This window comes from Ambystoma mexicanum, chromosome 13 (assembly GCF_040938575.1).
Source record: "Ambystoma mexicanum isolate Mex_15411 chromosome 13, UKY_AmexF1_1, whole genome shotgun sequence".
NCBI classification, from domain to species: domain Eukaryota; kingdom Metazoa; phylum Chordata; class Amphibia; order Caudata; family Ambystomatidae; genus Ambystoma; species Ambystoma mexicanum.
This window is the reverse complement of record NC_090938.1, coordinates 261,178,782-261,194,944: the sequence shown is the minus strand read 5'-3', so window position 1 is coordinate 261,194,944 and position 16,163 is coordinate 261,178,782.

Here is a 16,163-nt window from a genome sequence, read left to right as displayed (position 1 = left end):
AATGCAAAAATAACAAGGAAAAAGAGAGGCAGTCCTACAAGGCTGTGTGAGCATTTAGAGCCTGCAAGTACAAAGAGAGAGAGGGAGGGGGAGGGATAAGTGTCCAATAAAAATCTGCCCACTGGCCACACACTATAGTAATATGTATATAGTACTATTGCTACTGTAGGGGGAAGTATACAGTATTTGTAATATGGTAGAATTATATAATTTAAGTGTATATGGTATTTATGATTGTAGTACAATTGTGGATAGTGCTCATCAAATATGTATTTGTTTCTTTGTGAAGATAAAAAGTAGGATAATACTTGTTATCATTACTTAGTTGCATATGTACATGAAGCTGGAATATCTGGTTCTTTTTCTGTGAAAGAAACCTGTAAAATGTGTTAAGCAAGATAGTTTAAAACGTTTAATTGCACACAATTTTACATATAGATTTACTTTTTTGGCCCTCATAAATAGTACATTCTACGTACTATGTTTGGTACAACAGTAGTTGGTGTTACACTGTTGTTGTATAGACATGATGTCACATCTCGCCGTAGCCGGTTGAGGCGCACCCTTCACCTAAACAAAGGCAGGCTTATTAAAAAGCCAGTTCAGGATATTATTCCCTTTGGAGGCGTTGGCTACTGCCATGGCAACACACTCCGATGTTTCATTATGCACGGCGCAGGACGTCATGTGTCGGTCAGCTGACAAGTGCGAGAGAAACGCCTCTGTGATACGTGTTATAACAGACCTACTTCCATGGAAGGCTGCTTCTGTTTACAGCATTATTTCAATACTGTTTTCTGATGCTATACCTTCTTTCTTGACCTCGGTTTTTCTTTTTTCTTCGGAATTCCAACCATCTTGTGATTTTGTCTTGCTGATTTCATATTGCCAATCTCGGAACTCTCAACGGACTGCTTCCTGATTCCCGATTCGGATACCTCCACCACTGTGATGACTCCTTTCAACGTGTCTTGTCTTCCGCTTCATACCTCAGCGCTTGGCTGATCCCAATCGCAGCAAGCTGCTCCTCATTCAGACGCTACCATTACAGGTCTCTGCATTAGTATCCGGTAAGCGCTGTATTACTTGCTTCTTTCCTCCTTGACTACCATTCTGCAACAACTGCTTACAATCATTTGCTGCCATTTCTGTACTCCTTCCAGTGTACTCCAAGACTTTTGGGAACTGTCTTTGGGAACCCATCCAAGTGCACTCTGGACGCTTTGCTGTGTGTGTGTGCACCAACCCGACCCTAGTGTGACCCTCATGCTGCTCGGGTTATTTTTTCCTGTACTAATTTCCATGTTTATTATTTTCTCCTGTAGTTGTACTGGACCTTATTTTGACCTTAGGTGTTGTACAATTGGGGTAAGAGAGGAATTATTTTCTTTGACATCTAGTTCTAGTTATACTATACCTCGTATTAAGTCAGTTTTGTTCTGCTTCTTGTAGATTCATTTATTTCATAGACAGCAGCAGCATATTCCTAATGTACAATTCATGTGAATCAGTACTGGTTGTATGTGACATCCTTTCTGGTATTAACCTGTGTTTTTTTTTTCCTTTGCAGGATTGTGGTTTGGTGGTTCGTGTTCTCCCCGCTCTTTAGTTTGACTGGTCCCTCTGTCTGTTGCTATCCAGCAGAGGGACACGTCATAATAAAGAGTACCCTCAGGTTGAGGAAACTTAGTCCAGGACAAACAGATTTAGGCTTAAGAAGTTTACGTGTATTCTTCTGGCTATCTCTCCAACCTTCCCGGGTCCCATAGCCAACACCCCCGCCTGTGTGGTGAGTAACACATGAAATAATCACTGGGCCATTGTAAATAAATCCATAGTGGATTAAAAAAGCCAATACCGATTTACATAGTTTTTAATAATGTACATGTTACAGAATAGTTGTGTGTGGTAGCATGGACTTTACAAGAATTATTGCAGTATGAATAACTATAATGGTATATTTGGAGTGTATTAAAATGAAGGTGGTTTTTAATGCAGTTAGATTGCTGTTGGCGTATTCTAACTGCGCTGGATTTTAAAAGTACTATTTTAGTTTTTTAGTTGTATTTAGATACCAGTTGCCATATTCTAATTGTTTATTGTACTGTACTTTAGTGACTAAATTTGGGGTAAAGGAATATTAAGTAGGTATTTGTTAGATTTGGAGGTAATTTAGGCTTAGTGTAATTATATTGGATTTTACAAGCACTGCAGTAACAAAAACTGTGATGGGTATTTTTGAAGTATTTAGATACCCGTTGGCGTATTCTAACCTTCTCGGGTTTTAAAAGTACTATTGTACTATTATGGATATAGTTATATACCCATTGGCTTATTCTAACTGTTTATTGTGCTATACATTAGTAACTACATTTGGGTTGAAGAAATATAAAATCAGCATTTGTTAGATTTGCTGGTAATCTATGTTTTGGAGTAATGAATGTGTTGCATTCAAACCAACTACTTTTACATATGCAGTATATTGGTTGTGGCACCAATGTGGCAGATTATGCCCACTGTTGTGAAGGGTTACTTGCCAAGAGATACTTGCCCGTGTGTGACGCTAGTAAGCTTACAGTATTTTTGGTACCCTCTGCATTGTACCTTAGAAGCATTAGTATCATCTATTGGCCATGTGAGTTTATTTGCTCTTGTGAAACATAGATGCAGAGAGTGCATGTATGTTTCCATGTGTATGCAATCTGCAAGATTTTATTTATAGGGATGTTTTTGGTTTCTACTACCAGTATATTAGGAATTCTTGTGGATCTTCCCGTATGTTTATGGTGAATGTTACCATTCCTGTAAAGCAGTCCAATTCTTGCCTTATACCTGAGACACTAAGTGCTGTCAGGATTATTTGTGTCATTTCTGTGAAGGATGAGCATTTGCAAACACAACTGGTCTGAGCCATTAAAGTAAATGTGAACAATTGGTGGCAATTGGAAGAGAAAAATGATTGCTATATTTGCATAGCAATTTACTCCACTTATGTTGCCAAATTTAAATGGACCAGAGAGTTGTTCCTCTGTATCCTTTGATGGGCGTGCAGTTGTTTTTTGAGAAGAACCATTTGTCTCTTTGTCTTCTGTTTGGACTAGACAGTTTTGTGGTTGTATTCATTGATGGAATATCAGTTGTTCTTTGTTTCTTTAGCAGTATTGCCGGGAGATCTGCTAGAGGTTTTGTTTGTATTCGTTTTCTTTTTCAAGGTTTTCTTTTTTGAGGTATAGGGTACATATCTAGATGGGAGTGTAGAGGGCATGTAGCCTGTTGTATTCTAGGATGCAATGAATGTCCATAATGACTTTGTTTGCATCAAAGTTAACTAGGAATAGACCATCAAGTGTACGCAGATACAAAAGTGCTTCATAACTCATACCTTCTTTAGAGACTGTGCTGCCAATCTCAATTAAACATGATCTAGGGTTAGACCTCGCGATTTGTGAATAGTGACAGCATATGCAAGAGATAGAGAGAATTGTTCACTGCATACATAGATATCTTTGAAAAGAAGGAAACATGCTATTGTGCGGCCTATTTGTTTAAACTTGTGCAAGTTTATCAATGTGGATATTGACAAACTGAATGTTGTTGTCATGTGGATATATTTAGAAGTCAACAACTGTACCAATTGCTCCATTGACTAAACCTTGTTCTGTGTCATAATAACATTTTGGAATTACTCTGCAGTTTAGACACACAGTTAATACTTGTTCTAATCCAGCTGTGTTGGAGATACATTTTTCTAAGCTATTAAGTTGTGCTGTTGCTTGTTGACATATAAGGAGTGTCATTCTGTGCACTTCTAGTTTGTCTGTGGAACAGATTTGCTGTATAGGTTGCAATCCTTTTTTCAACATTGTATTGTTAAATTGACTGCAGCTAGAAAGCGTTGGCACTAAGGACATGCATTTTATATTCTATTGAGTTCATTTTTCGATGACATCAGGAACAGAGGTGTTTTTTTTCCCATTTAGCTCATGGATTAGTCTAGTATTTAAGATGGATGTTGTATGTTTAGTAAGCAGACCAGTCCTAATGCTTTTTAAAATGTTTGCATTGGTGAGATCTGCAGACTAATGGATATTTTGAGTTAGTTCTCTGTACCAAAAAATGTTTTACATTTTCAATACTGCGTGTGTTATGGAATTGTTTGTGTCCTAATGTTCTGAAAATAGGTTGACCTTTCACTGGTGTTAACTGTAGGAGGCTTCCGAAAACAATAATATGCTTTCCTCCAAATAGTTCTTCGTTTTTAGGATTTCTTTCATTCTGAGATCAGTTAAAGCCAAGATGAGGTTGGAAACCATGCTTACTTCATCTATCAGGAGCACTTTTATTTGTTTCAGAATTCTGCATACTTCAGTAGCAGCTTTAGCTGATAATTTGTAGTATTCTTATTTGTTTAGGTGTTATGATAGTATACGATATGGCATTTGTAATTCACCTATACACAAGTGTTGCAAGGCGCAATGAGGTAAGAAAGGGGGAACAGAGGGAGGACCGAGACAACGATCTTACAAGGCCAAGTGACATTGAGATCGAAAAAGTGCTGGGGAGGAGGGAGGCAGGTGCAAGTGTAAGTGCAGACAACAGGTGTCCAAAAGTACAGGTAGGGTTACAGATACAGACCCAAGTACAAGGGTTTCCGGGAGGCAGAGCGGGTGTGCAACTTGGCAGGCAGGGACTTGGGCCTGAATCAGGGGTTAGTCAGGGGGTAGTATCAGAAAGGAAATCAGCAGGGAAGAGGAATAGAGAAGGTAGAAGCAAAGAGGAAGGTCTTGAGGTGCTTACGAACCTGAGACGGTTCTCCTCAAGTTTCAGAAAGGCAGGGAGGATGTTCCAGAGAGAGGCCCCATCCGAAGAAAGAGATCTACCACCAACTCATTGCTTGGAGAAGCAAATGACCTTGAGGGAGTTGGTGGTGGAGGAGCGAAGGTATTTGCGACAAGATCGTTGGAGATATTGAGGACCCAGGTCCGGCCTTGTGGAAAATGCAGATGGTCTTGCACTTCATCCTTGCAGCCACTGGGAGTGAATGCAGGATATCAGTGCTGGAGGGATACGATCCCTGGGCTTGAGGACAAAGACAAGTATACTGGGAGGAGCAATAATCAGTGTAAAGACACACCTCCTATGTTGTAGGCATCTAAACCGGTAGGGGCTGTTACAATTGTTGAAAGGTTGTTGTTTGTTAATTCTTGAAGAAAATTGCTGATTATTTTAATTAAGAACATTTTACCAGAATCAGCTTCAACACTTACATACAGGAGCAGAGGCTTGCTTATAATTTTTAAAGCTGCAAGTTTTAGTTTCATGTTTAAAACCATGTTCAATTTCTTCAATGACTTCTAGATAAATGGTGAGCTGTTCATCATTTAGCTATGATTTGAGCCCTGACAAGTCTTCTTCAGATTGTTTAGATTGATAGATGGTATTTTCCACCTCAGTCATGGCTATTTCTTCTTCATTTAGAATGAGTGGTTGTTCAAGTGTTTCTTGGCTTCCTATAAGGGAAAGTTGACTGCACTCAGGAGAGTCTTTATCTAGTACAGCTTCAATTTCTTCCAATTTCTTCCTCTTGTTGGCGTTCATTTCCAACATTAGTTTGTATTGTTTGAAATTGACATTTGTTATACTGCTTTCATTTGCTTTGAAAGCAGCTTCAAATGAGTCATGGTCACTTAAAAATTATTCTTCTTTTCTCCAATGTTTAAAAAGCTGTAGTAGGGTCATGTAATAACGTTTTCTATGTTGCAGAGATTTAAGTGAGAACTTTATATTATTAATTAGGCTGGGTTTGTTAAGTTTTACTAGGCTTCCTTCATAAATTGAGACTGAATATTTGCCAGTGGTCTCATCTGGTCTCATCTGGTCTCATCTGGTGTTTGTTGGAGCCGTGTTGGCCTAGGTCGTACTGGCACATGTTTTCCAAAGCAGTACTTCTGGTTGGGTAGTATGTGTCAATTAAATTATTTTTAAAATGTCCTGGCTGTTGGGATCATTTGTTGCTATTGTTTCTATCTCTTGATTAGATTTTAGTACTCTTTTTTTGGGATAAATCTGGACCAAGGTTTAGCCAAACAATGGGCTTCATTTTGAGTTTGCCGGTCGGGAAACAAAGGTGCCAGTGGCACCAGCACCCTTGTTACCAGATTGACAAACTCTGAGTTTGCAGTGGCCACAGTAGTCAGACCCATCATAGAAGCACCAGCACTGCTAGCAATGCTGCCGGTGTTTCTGTGTCCCTACTACAATAGAGTCCTATGGGAAACTATGGGAATGGGGACTTAAAATTTACCAGCATCTGACTTTCTGGGCTGCTGGACTCGTAATGAGCCAGTGGCCCCTGGAAGTCAGGCGCCAGTAAATTATTACGAGTCCGGTGGCAACCCAATGGTAGCACCAGCAGGGTTACTGTTGGAATCGTAATGAAGCCCAATATGTTCAGATTTGACATGTACGGCAGTATCTGTTAAACGGTCTGCAGCTTTGTAGCACCCCCATTCTCTTTGGGAGAACATTTTTATACTATAGCTGTGACAGTGTTTTGTCATATGATATGTCATCCCAGAGTTCTTTTAGCTTTGTTTTCTTAGCTTTGTGACATATCTTGCAACTGCAGTGTAATTGTCTACAATGTATTGTATGTCTATATGTGCATTCCACCAGAGGGCAATGATTAAATTGTAATCATTGATGTACATGGATGCTTTGTTCCTTTTAATGTTGTATGTGTTTTTTTGGGGATTTGCCTTTTACACTGTGTCTAACAGAAGACATCAAGCTATTTTTCTTATTTTTGTTGTGCAAACTGTTCTAGGGAAGCCAAAGCAACATTTGGTATGGTATTTCCCTTTGTTTTTATGTCTAAGTCAGAGGTATTTGCCACATTTATGTTTTTGGAAGCATAATATTTGTGTATGTAGGTCACTATGGGCCTGATCACAACTTTGGCGGTAACCCTTAAATCCGGCGGTACCGCTATTACCGCCAGATTTAAGGGTCCGCCAATTCAGAACTTCGGGGGATTTTGCCCCAGCTCTGAGCTGGTGGGAAATCCGCCGAAAATTTGCGCTATTACCGCCAGCGGGAAATCCGCCGGCGGTAAGAGCGTGAAAATTCCCCATTGAGCCCAATGGGGAATGGGGCATTCCCGAATGGGCTCAATGGGGAATGGGGATTAACATTACCGCCGAACTCGTGATCCGACGCTATGTGTGATTTCTGAAGGAATGTTGCAGGTAATGTATTTCTCTATAAACTGTAAACCTCCATCGCCAAATTCAGGAGCATCATTTAGCCATAAAAGCAAGTGGATGGATGGTGCTCCTCTGGATTGATATCCTTTTTTTCAAAAATAAGTGTTTCAATTCTCCCAGCGGAGGGGTAGTTTTATTGATATGATAAGTCATTTATAAAGCTCCTGAACACAAGTGTTTCTGTTGCAGAAAAAGTGCAGCATGGCAATGAAGCAATGATGAATGTACCTTGATACATTTGGGCCTCATTATAAGTGTGGCGGCCTGGAAATAAGGGTGCCATTCGCACTGTACCAGCACACTTACAGACCTCAACTCTACAACTCTGCAGGCAGGGGCTGCTGTGCATGACAGGTCTGACAGCACCCACCCACAGAGTATTGACAGAAGCACCATCCCTGTCAGCAATGGTGCCAGTGCTTCTGTGTCCCCATTCCGAAGGAGTCCTATGGAACTCTATGGGAATGGGGATTTACACTTTTTGCTGCCTGAGATCCAGGGCCACTGGGACATGTAATGTCCCAGTGGCCCTGGATCTCAGGCAGCAGAAACAGTCTTACAAATCCAGCAGCAACCAGCCGGTTGCACCAGCGGGTTACGGCCACACTTGTAATGAGGACCATGGGTCAGGAGAACAGAGTTCTCCTAGTCTTTGTATATCTATTGCCACTTTATTTTGGTTTGCAGTGCATAAGAAGTCATGCAAGTCATACCATGTGCATTCTGCACAACTTAAAGTAACAAACCATGTGGGTGGGTCTAGGTTCCTTAGCATATAAGGTACAGTAGCGACATGTTTAAAAAATATAAGCCTGTGTTTAATGTGTGTGCAACTCTATAACATAGAGTAGCTAGTTCACTTTCAAACATGAGTTGGAAAATGTATTCTACATTTTGTCTGAATCTGGGTCTTCAGAATATATTCGTAAAGAGCAATATTCTGATACAGTAATTTGTGTGGTTCTTTCATCCTGTCTTCCTCCTTTTCCTGTAGAAGAATAGAGGAAAATAATGTGCTTCTACACATTTTCTCCATATGCTCATTGGGGATCCTTTGACTTCACAAATTTGATATGTTTCTAATGCATATTTATTGTGTCTTTGGAGTGAAGTGGTTGAATTGTATACCGGTCTAAAATGTTGGCTGCAGTAACAGGATCTACACATTCAAATTGTCCAGTTGCCGGTGAATCTTGAATTATTTGGGGGGTTTGCTTATGTTTTTCTCTATGTTTATATCTTCGTATTATTGATTGTTTTCTTTCAGATATTGTAGGGCTTGTCTAACTTGGTTTAAATCGACTAGTTGTTGCCAAATGTTTTTTGGCCTCATTACACGTTGGCGGTAAGGGTTTACCGGTGCCAGTATTTTACCGGTACCGGTAAATCCTTGCCGCCTTACTACGAGGTCCCTTTGCGGGTTGGGGAATTTAATGCCTGCTTTTTGCAGGCGTTAAAAACCAACCCGCAAAGGGACCCAGGGAGCTAATTACGGTACCGCAATTTGCAGTACTGTAATTAGCGCCTTCCCCATTCCCATTATGCCCTATGGGGCAAAAATGGGAATGGGGAAGGGCAATGGTCGAAGGGGGAATTACCACCCCGCCAACCTTGGAATGGGGCGGTAATTCCCCTTTCCACCAAGGAGGTGCCGGCATTTTACCGGCATTAACCATGGCGCTAATAGCCTACCGTGTAATGAGGCCCTTTGTCTTTTGTTGGTACAATCAAAGATTGATCTCTTGGCCGTTGTACTCCTAGAGTTTGTACATTTTCTTTAAGTTCTAATGTCAAATATACTACATTGCCACAAATGCCTTTTAGTAACTAAGATGGAGGCAACTTGGCGCTTTTTGGTTGAGGGCCTATTATAGCTTGAAATGGGTGTATACAAGTTAAGTTTTTGGAGAGCCTTTGGAAGTGGGAAAGTTATTAGTGAGCATGTTTTGGCATTGGGTTATTGTCAAGCTTTGAATTGCAGTTTGTGCAAACTATTGAGGGGTCAGTTATTTTTTTTGTATGTATTTTCTATTGTTAGATATAAAGCTCATTGCAACCATTGGCAAAACACATTGGGCCTCATTACACGGTAGGCGGTGAGCCATGGCGCTATTAGCGCCATGGCTCATGCCGGTAAAATACCGGCACCGCCTTTGTGGAAAGGGGATTTACCACCCCATTCCAAGGTTGGAGGTGTGGTAAATCCCCCTTCCACCATTGCCCTTCCCCATTCCCATTTCTGCCCCATAGGGCTCTATGGGAATGGGGAAGGCGCTAATTACGGCACCGCAATTTTGCGGTGCCGTAATTAGCTCCGAGGTCCCTTCGCGGGTTGGATTTTAATGCCTGCAAAAAGCAGGCGTTAAATCCCCCAACCCGCAAATGGACCTCGTAGTAAGGCGGTAAGGATTTACCGGTACCGGTATTTTACCGGTACCGGTAAATACTTACCGCCATCCGTGTAATGAGGCCCATGGTCCTCTATTTTATAGGCGATATGTACTATTTTTGTGCTCTTTTTATAAAAAAATTCTCTGATAACAGACACATCCCTGGTCTGGTATTTCAGGAGATGTGTTTTGAAACAGCCATTTTTTTTTTGCATGTGTTTTTTTATGAAGTTGGCATTTGTGAGGTTTTCACTAATGTTTTCTGAAGCCAATGCATTTTGTAGGTCAATTTCAGTTCCAAAGAATCATTATAATATTTAATATATGTTTTAGTTCATGGAACTTTTTGTATATCTATTTACAATTCAAATAACATTTGTAAATAATTCTCAAATTAATATTTCAACATTTCAGCATACCAATATACAATACATTAGACGTAAGCCTAAATAAACAAAAAGAATTCATACCTCCTGAAAAATAGCAATTCAATCGCATTACTTCAAAAATAAAAATTCATTCGAACACACAGGAGTTCAACCAATTTCAAGAAAAGGAAATTCAACCGATTTTTCCATTTGATTCAAGTGCCGTAGAACTGCTACTCAAAGTACTGCTTAATACTACTTAACCAGATTTTATACAAAGCAATAGGTATTGGTGTAAAGTTTGTATTCTGACAATGGACCCAAAAATCTTCACTCAATTGACTCATAATTATGAACCAGGTGGCCTAAAGGTACCATGTATAGATGGCCTAAATTTGGACATTCAGTGAAGATGTGTCTCACCATTTCTGCATTCCTGGGATTTTTACAGATCCTACAGAATCGACTCTCCTGACTACGTTTCAATGGACCCCCCATAATTGTACGTGTAGCAAGCTGATTGATCCTTGTCAGGAGTCAAAGTCGTCTTACTCTCGTGTCTGGTCAAATCAGCAGATATAACTGTGGGAGCATAAAACAATGGAGCACCTTTGACACTTGGGGCGTACCCATGTAATGTTTCCAGATGGGATTAATTACATAACCAGTCCCATTGGATTATTTTCCTGTAGAGCACGTTTTAAAATTTTACATACTTGGTTCCACAGGAGAAGTGTGGCTGCCAATTTCTTTCAGTAAACAACTCATTTATTGTTTTTAAAATGTGTAATTTGTCTTAGTTTCCCCCGGGATGTGCCCTGCCACTTGAACCATGAAGGAATCTTTGTTCATGATCTGAGTACCTACAGGATGTATAGTTCTCCTCTGCGTTTTAGCACCATTGCTTTGAGGGATAATAATCCCAACTCTGAGTGCAGATATTCTATTTGAGTGCTTTGAGGCAAACTTAACATATTGCGCCAAAATAGCCCTCAACCCGTTTTAGCCATTCCCACTTGTGTAGCTCCAGGCCTTCTAGTCCATACAAGATGGTAGGGCAAAACCACTACTTCTATAACATTAATGTCCCACTCAGTGAAAACCCTGCATTTCCCTTAGAGAATCAACTTATCAGGTAGGTCAGTTGTCGTGCCTTTGCGACCTTAATTTAATTTTATTTTTATCACTACCAGTCTCCATTAGATTTAAGCCCAGATACATATAGTAGGGCACATAGTGAATCTGCCCAATACTCAGATCAATACAGACTCTGTTTATTTTTTTGTTAGTAACTAGCAATACCTTAGTCTTATTTAGATTTATTACAAGCTCGTTTTCCTTTGCATAGTTTACTAGATTCTCTAAGAGTGATTTTATTCCTAAAACCGTATGACTCAGAAGCACCAAGTAATCTGTGTATAAAATTGCAGAAATGTCATCATGAGCAATCTTTGGGAACCAAATGCCCAGTGCTTCCAAGCATCGGATCAGATCAGCAAGATATAAATTAAAAAGTAGGGGGGGCAACAAGTACCCCTGTTTCACCCCCCTTCTGGCAGTCGTTTTATTGTGTGAGGCTATAACAATTTCAAGCAGCCAACCCGTACACCCCCACTATTGCAAAGGCGTTATCTGGTAACCCGATCAAACGCAGATTTAAAGTCCACAAACGCTAGGTACAGGGATGTGTTTCATTTATCTCTAGCCTGGTTGATTAAATGGTCCACCACTCACAAGTTTACATCAGTGCTGCCCCCAATCCAAAACCGGTTTGTAATGGGTGACAAAGATTTTTTTCATCAACCCATGCTTGTAAGTGTTTTAACACACATGCAGCAAATACCTTACCAGTGGTGCCCAATAACGACAATAGGCGGTCATTTTCCGGGATTAACCCGTCTCCTACTTTATGCACTGGTATCAATATGGAACTTGACCAGGACAGGGGGATCTTTTTTTGGAGGCATACTTTATCATACAAATTACAAAGCAATGTTGTCCATCTTTCTGGGTCAGCTTTCATTATGACTACCGCCAACCCATTTGGTCCGGGAGCCCTTGAGTTCTTAGCCTTTTTAATTATCTCCATAATACAGTCATGATTAAAGTGCAAGGGCCAAGAACCCTCCTCTCCCATTCTCCTTTCATTTGCTTGATGGTTCACCAGCATTTGGCTTCGATAAACGTCCACAAAGTGGCTTCTGTAATGGGATTTATCACACACTTGCTATCCTGGGGATCTTTGGCTAGTGCCTTAGTCCACCACATAGTTTTAGGATTGTGCGTCAGCATATATTTCAATAACTGTTGCCAGATTTTGTTCAAACCCTGTGTTTTCCACCACTTTTGCCACTTTTGTGCTCTAATTAGGGATGCCATAGCAGGAAGTGCACAATGGATTTTTGACATATCTTCATATCGTGGGCCTAAAGATTGCACAAAATCCAGATCACTAGAATTCAGGATGTCGGGGGCAGGGATGTTGGTAGGTCCACCCACAGAAGTTTCTGGAGCTTGAGTTTCATTTGATTCTCATTGGTTTGAATGGGAGCTTCAACCAATTCTTCCAATTCTTGTACAGAGGCATGTTTTTTAGAAGCCAGCCTGGTAATGTGCCCTCATGTTTTTTCCTTCTCATTTCTTTCTTTTTTAGTTTATTTGGTTACAGGACTTTTTGCATAGTACAGTGGTATAGCGGAATGGTATGTTCCTAACATTTTGATGTGGTGGAAGGTGCTTTTGTGAGCAGTTCCTGAAATGCAGGCTAATGAATGTCCTCGCAGTCCAGTGTGACTGCGCACTGGGCAAGAGCGCATTGTTTGGAAAGTTTTCATTCTACTTTTGTCGTTTAGTTTCACATAGTGATTGAGAAATTTTGTAAAGATTTGAAGGATTGTTGGTGTACCTTACATATTGAGCTGCATGCCAATTTGTACCCAGGATGGTTTGTGTGGGCAAAAGGAACATTTGGTTGAAAGTTTGTTGGGAAGGTTTTTTCTATTAGGGTTTCTTTTGCCATAATGGTTTCTTCTTCTGCCATTTCATACCCTCGGCCAGTACTTTCTATGGCAATTGTTTTTTTTGTTTTTGTTTATAAGCCTCTTCATTGAAATATGGTTCTTTGCTGCTTGTTTGAATCCATTCACCTTCACATTGACATTGTGCATGTTTAGAAACACTTTTTGTAATATATTGATTTCTTTAGCTAGTGGTTTCATTCTGTTTAAAATCAATATAAGCAACTTTCTCTTTAGTAGAAATTGCGGTGTCACTTAGTGCTTCGAGGATTAGTCTTCTGCTGTCATTTTATGGGTAGGTAGTGACTTTTGAGCTGTCTTCAGAAACTTGTGAAGAACTCTTCGGTGGGACATTTTTTGTAAAATAATTTGTTTGGAATACTTTACTCTGGCTGCGTTAACATTGGTAGATATGGTGTTAGGTTCATTAGTAGGTCTGTTTTTGTTGGTACATCTTTTTTATTTTCAGTTTTTGCATGAGGTTGCTGACTTTTTTAGTCGTGGCTGGTTTAGCTTTGTTGATTGAGCGTACTATTTTTTTGTTTTAATGTTTTCTATACATTGTATTAGAGGTGGATGACTTCTGCATTTATTGCATTTAGTGCATTTATTCTTAACTGCTCTATTTTTATTTGTTTACTATGCAGTTTGTTTTTAGAAGGCATTCTGTTCACTCTGTTGGGAAAAAGGAAAGTTTGGGTTTGAAAGTTGTGGAATATACAGGCATGTATTGTGTATGGGTGTGTGGGTGTGATTGTAACTATGAATAGATTGCTGTGTGATTGTGTAGTGGGATGATTGGTGTATTTGTGAAGGTTGTAAAAGTAAGAGTCTATACAGGTGTGATGGGCTTGCGTTAGTGAGTAAGGGAGTGGTGGTGTGATTGAATAAGTGGGGACATTCTGATGTTTGGGGGAAAACAGTGGTTGGTATGACGGTGTGATTTAGTACACAGGTATGAGGGTTGTGTGGGTGTAATTGAAAATGGCCAAGAAAGTGTGTGTATGTGTGGTAATGTGTGATAGTGATTTGGAATGCAATGAGTGTTAAACTTGTTGGGTTGGAATTAGGACCTCATTTGGATAGGGGTATGGAATAGTAAGGAAGTACATCTGTGGTATAGAACCTGATGAGAAATGGATGTGTTGATTAAGGAGCAATGTTTAGATGGGTATAGAAAGAGTGTAAATGTTGCAACATAATGAGAAAGAGTGAAATAAATGCTGTTGACTCGAACATAATACTATAGGATCATATATAGTGAAAGTGCATTGATACAAATAGAAAGATATACATGCTATTTTTTCATTTTTATTTAAAATGATATAGTTTAAACATAAACTTTTCATTTAAGCATTTATGTCTATGTCTCATAGATATCTTCAATTTTGCACAGCTTAATCCACATACAACAAAAAAGTTGTCAAGCATTTCTAGAGAATTTGTCATGTAAGTTTGTGGGTTTGTCAGAGGCCAAAATGTTGCAGAGAAATTGGACGACAGTGTATATAAGTTTCCTACCATGACCCCTCAAAATCTTAGTCATCTGGAATCACCTTCGTGCTGAGCAGATATCTTGAAAAGGTCTCCAAACATTTCTCTCTTCGGGGAGAGGGCAGGGCATGTCATGATAAGATGATGCAACGTTTCAGGAATTTGCTCATTTAGCCAGAATCAGCAAAATTGCTCCGAATTGGAGATTTGTCTGATGTTTGCTAGTCTTTGTCGGGTTGGCATGGTGTTTAACCAGATTTGCATGAACATATTACGAATTGCAGAGTCCGGAAAGAGTGACAAGTACTGAGGAAGTTCGTTAATCGTTCGGGTGTCGATTGCATATTGCAGGTTCATGGTGTATTTTGATTTCTCATCTATTGTTTTTGTCCGATCGTTTTGTTGGATCTTTGACTTGGCACGTTGAGGACGACTGATGAGCATTTCTATGGTGATGTATTTGTTTCCCATCCGACGTTCTAGTGCAAATTTCCATGTTTTCAATGAGGTGTTATTGATGGCATGTGGGATAAACCGCAAAATTTGAATTGTTAGTATTTTATCGTTGTTTTTCAATTTGTGTAGGAGATCCAGCTGCTTCACAGTACGATAGAAAGAAGAGATTGCAATGCTACCTCAAATCATATTCTGGCCATCAGAAGTTTCAAAATCTTTTGCTAAAAGGAGGCTTCAAGTCTTTGCCAATTTAGTTGCGTTGATCGTTGCATCGCTCCCATAGGTTATGATGGGAATGACCCTTTGCTGGTTGAACGTGATAATTGGTTTTAGGGAAAACTTTCCGTATTGCCTGTGTAGCATGACTACGATAATATCTTACCTTCTAAGAAACTAACCCAGTCTATTTCAGATTTTGCTTGATTTATTAATACTCCGAGGTATTTGAAAGTATTTACTTCCACTAGAATTTTGTCATCTAGTGTGAAGTTTGTAGTCTGAGTGTTTTTGCTTGTATGGTTTGTTAATTACATTATTTATTTTTTTTACATTAATTTCCAATTCATTCAATTTCATATATCCCTCCGTCATACGCACATTTTCTTGGAGGCCTGCGGTTGTTTTGTCAAGTAACACAATGTCATCAGCGTAAATTAAGTACAGAATCGGGACAGAGTTAATTTTTGGAGGATTAAGTGTGTCAGCTTTAATGTGGTTTGAAAAGACAGCAGTGAATAGATTGTAGAGCATTGCAGCAAGAGGACATCCCTGCTTTAAACCATTCCAATTTCTTATCTCAGTAGTAGTGGCACCTTCCTTTGCAAGTCTGATGGTTACCGAAGTGTTTGATAGGTTCGCTAATCTGCACTGCAAATTTACATGCCGTCAGTTTGTTCCATAGTTTAACCTGTTTATGGCGTCAAAAGCCATATGCAAGTCTATAAAAGCCACATACTCCTGGGTGTTATTTCGTATCGCTTCTTGCATTAGTAGAATTAGGATCGGAAGATTCAAATTTGTTCCAACATTTGCTGTAAATCCTGTTTGTCGGATGTCAGATCTAAGTTTCCTTAGCCCACACGGTAAGTTTTTGGAGTAAGTATGTGGCAAACAATTTGCCTAGGGGGTATAGAAGGGCAATGGGTCTATAATTAGACGGATCGCCTCTATCCC